Raw genomic sequence first — 4,639 nt, forward strand, 5'->3', positions numbered from 1 at the left:
CGCCCGCACGCCCGCGCGCAACTTCTGTCCCTCCCGACCCGAGAGCTTAATGGAAGTTGGGTGAGAACCCGCTCCTGTTCATTCATGCCCCGCGCTGACGTCACCGAGGCCACGCCCTCAGGAATGTCTTTAAAGGAGACCGGCGCGGGGAGGAGGCGGGGGAAATCCGGGGGGATTTGGCCAGGACCAAGGGATCCTCTGGATCCATCCGCGACCCCCAGGCCCTCCCCGAGTTTGCGCGCCTTGAAGCTCCAGCGAGCGACCCCATCCGCCCATGTCCAGGAATCCTCGGTCCAAATGCAGCCCAGCTGCTCACTGAGCCCTCTGCCCGGGGAGACGGTACTCAACGTTGGCCTCAAGCCTGGCAGAAATGGGTCAGAGGCCCAAGAACCAGTTGCCCCCTTAGCAGCAGACTGGGAAGAGGAGCCTTGAAATAAACAGGATGCCCTCCCCTTCCTGGGACCCCCGAAGGGTGCACCAAGCCCACCAAACCGTTGAAGGTCGAGGAAAAGGTCTCCATTCAAAAGTCTCTAAGCCAACTGTGATCTAAAAGCGGCCGTCTCTAGGCAGGAATGAAGCCTGCGTTACCTCATTTAATTCTCCTCTGGGAGGCAGGTGTCATCTCCACTTCACAGAAGAGGGAGCTGAGGCTCCAAGAGGTTATACCACATGCCCAAAGGCTGTTCAGGAAGGATTTGAATCCGAGCGCTTTGGCCACTGCTCCATACTGGGGAAGGGGGAGCATCTGTACCCCGACCCTGGCATGGCAGGAGACACTGGAGGGCACCTGCCTCCCACGGTCCCTCCAGGAGCCTCTCCCCCAAGGTTCCTCAGAAGTGAAGTCATCGCTCCTTGTGACAGAAGCGGCTGGTGTTAGTGAAACAAACGGGAAATGTCCTGTCAGCCACGGGCCCAGACACCCACTGCTGTCTGTTGCCCAATCACCATGTGGCCAGTGCGGAAGGAGCACCGTAGCCAGCCTGGTTTCCGGGGCCTCCTCCGGCCCACCCTGACCCCATCCTTTCCTCCTCTGACTGCCCTGGACCTGTGCACCCAGCAGCCACGCTGGGCTCCTCAGGCACCCAGGCCCTCCCTGCTAGATGCGGACACCCTGGCCTTGGCGCCTGCCCTTGAGAAACGGGTCCAGACATTTCCCCTGCAGGGGGAGAGGAAGGGTTAATAACAGGTGTTGGAGTTAATGAAAGCCTTTGATCCGGCTGTTGGGAGGGGGGCCTTGGTCTTCTGAGGCTGCTGGGGTGCAGGAGTCTGAGGGTGCGTATTCACACGTAGATGAAAGCACGGGTGGGGGGCATCGGTGTTGGTGTGCGGATGTGTGTGTGGAGTGTGTTTGAACGTGTGGGTGTGCATGTCCATGTGTTGGTGTGCGTTTGAGTGTCGGTGGGAGGGAGAGGGTTTGCTTGTGAGTGTGAGAGTGTGGCCTGCATCACAGCGGTTCAGAATACAGGCTGTGGAGTCAGCCGGTGAGTTTTCGGGTGGTTTTTTTATTATTATTTTTTTTTTTGGTTTTTTGAGACTCAGTCTCACTATGTAGCTGAGACTGATCTGGAACTCACTACGTAGCCCAGGCTGGTCTTGACGAACTCACGGTGATCCTCCTGCCTCAGCCTCCCGAGTGCTGGGATGACAGACATGCGCCACCACGCCCAGCTTACCAGTGAGTTTCTTAAACAAGCCAGTTAGTTCACTTCCCTTAGCCTTGCTTCGCTCATCAGGAAGACTAAAAACCTACTCGGGAGAGTTACTGTGAAGATCAAATAAGGTCATGCATGTAACCACATAGGCCAGGACGACAGAAAGCACCAGTTAAATCTCAGCTGTTATTAGCGTTGCATGCGGTTCAGCAAGAGGAAGTCACATCTGGTGAGGGTGGAGCACGTGGTATGCCCAGGGCTCTGTGGGCAGGCGCATGAGTGTGCGTGGAGGCCAGCGTGTACATGTGTGTAAGACATGGTACCGGTGAGTGCTCTGCACGGGACTGGGGACACTGTGGTGTGTGTAAACCTCATGTGAGTTGTTTGTAAGACTCTGCTGTGGATGTGGATTTGTCTGTAGAAACCAGGGCTTGACATACAGCAGGTATTTGGCCACAGACCTTTGCTGAAAGAGTGAACAAAGGTGCTGGCAAGTTGTGCGGGTCCTGTAACATGTGAGTTTCCATGCATAGCCCCAAAAGAGTGAGCCCACACACGAGCCAGGGGTGCAGGCTGCCTGACTGTGGTGGGCTGTGTGCCCGAGGCTGAGTGCAGAGCTGCCTAGAGGGTGGGGTGGGGTGTGAGGTGGCAGGAGGGCGTGGGGTGGGGAAAGCTCTCGGCCTTTAGTCACCTACCTGGCGGCCCGCTCTTCCTCTCCTCTTCCTGACCAGTCTTGGGCTCCGGGTGGCTGCATGCTGAGGAAGAGAGTTCCCCAGTGAGTCTTAGGAAGCAGCACAGAAAGCTGGTGTAGACTGTGCCGTGATCAGCCCTAATGGAGACGGAATTACCCCATAAAGGCCCCAAACAGCCCTCGGGGCCGAAGTGCCCCTGTAACGGGCCAGGCTTCTGGTGCAGGCAGGCAGAACCTGAGTGTGCACCTGTGCGTGTGTGTGGCTGCCCTGCCTGTCTGCCCAGGTGCCCACCTTTGCTAGGACTTGGCTGGGGCCTGGGCACAGGCAGGCGACCGAGATGGATGTGGACCCTCAGTTTCACCTGCCTCACTCTTGATCTGCACTGGGAACGATTACTGCAGCCAAATTTTACAAAGCACTTACTAGGTGCCTGGCCCACTTCTGAGCACTTCCTCTGCTGTCCTCGGGAAAGTCGGGGCCGGGGTTCTAGGCAGTCTGGGTCCAGCAGTCTCTTCCTGTGCATCTGACTCCCACAGGGCCCAGACAGCAGCCGCCACCCCGGCCCAGAACCCCCACTCATCTTCTGCGGCCTGGTCGTCCAGTCCAGGCTAGCGCCCACAGGGTCGGCCCCCTCACCCCACGACGTGGCCTTGAGGACCCTGGTCTCAGCCACTTCGGCTCTCCCTTGTCCTCTTGAGCCCTGGAACTGTCTCCCGACTCTGTGGTTCCCAGAGGGCAGGAGATGAACCTGACGCCTTGCATCACTGGCCCAGCTGCCCTCCATGCAGGAGTGGCGGAAAGAGGCTCGTGCTCAGTGATGATGCTCGGGATCAGTTTCTCCATTCGCTCCCCTCCGTCTCTCCCTCATTAGTACCAGGGATTGAACCCATAGCCTTCCATCCCGAGCTACTTCCTCAGCCCTTTTCACGAGTGAAACGGGTTCTCACTAAACTCCTAAACTGCCCAGATTAGGCTCCAACTTGTGATCCTCCTGCCTCAGCCTCCCAGAATGCTAGGATTATAGGCACATAACCACCACAGCCAGCTTCAGTTCATATTTCTCGGAGCTCTGCTATATGCCAAGCCACTTTGTCCCTGTGAACTCATTCATCCCTCCCAGCAGCCCTGGAAGAAAATCCACAGCGCTTTTTTACAGATGAAGAAAGTGGAACTCAGAGACGTGATTCCGTTACACAACTGGTCCACGGCACAGGCGGATCCGGAGAGTGAAGCGTGTCTCGCCCGCAGCCCGGGCTACTGGCTCCCTTGGGAGCACATCCGGCGCTCTGATGCCTGGACACTGCTGTTTGAGCTGGGCCCCTCCCTGAGCGCCCTTTCTACCTGGCAAGCCTCACCTCAGCCTTCCGGACCTACCTCACTAAAGCACAGAACAGAGCCTGGAACTCTAGGGGCATCCAGGACAGACTTGGTGGGTGGACTGACGGACGGAGGTGTGGTGGGTGGGTCCAGCAGACCTACATTCTGCTGTGTGGCCACCTATGCGACATCAGGTGCCTGGCCTGTGAAAAGGGAGCATAACAGTAACGGCTGCTGGGATTGGACAGTGCCGGCCACACAGTGCATCACTAAAACTCAGCTAGCGCTTCCTCTACAATCGAATGTCATTTCTTCCTCTTTTTGTTGTTTTGTTTTGTTTTGTTTTGTTTTTGAGACAGGGTCTCACTGTGTAGTTCAGGCTGGCCGGCCTTGAACTCACTCCCTTTGCAGCCCAGGTTGGCCAGGAATTGGAGGCAATGCTCCTGCCTCGGCCTCCCAAACGCCCGGTGGGCTTACGGGCAAGGGCGCCCGCACCAGGCTTCCACAGTCACTTTTGTAAAAAGCCGCCTAGGGTACCTCAGACCAAACAAAGTCTCATCCTGTAATAAAGTCCACTGTGACAGTGTATTACAGTTACCTGTGCTTCCGAACGGGAGACCCCTGAGGGACAGAGCCCACGGTTACTCCATCCTGTTGGCCCCAGTGTGCTGGCACACAGTGGGTGTACTTTGGCCCCATCTTTAAAAAAACGAAACAAAACAGCTGCAGCCCCCCAAAGAGGGTGGACAATCCGCTGTTCAGGTGAGGTTTGTGGGGTGATCTGGCTGAGCACGGCCCCCACAATGAGGCGCTGTGAGGTGAGCCTGGGGTCTTGCATGTGGGCTCCGGATTGCGGCTGCTTCCCCTCCTCCAGCGCTGGCGGGGAGGCTGCGCCGCTTCCTCTGGGCTCGCGCGGGCTTCCTGGGACCCTTTGAAGTGGGTTCTCGCCTAATCCTGCCCGCGGGGCTGGGGGCGGGG

The sequence above is a fragment of the Fukomys damarensis genome, unplaced genomic scaffold (assembly GCF_012274545.1).
Source record: "Fukomys damarensis isolate Sample0158 unplaced genomic scaffold, DMR_v1.0_HiC HiC_scaffold_23, whole genome shotgun sequence".
NCBI lineage: Eukaryota > Metazoa > Chordata > Mammalia > Rodentia > Bathyergidae > Fukomys > Fukomys damarensis.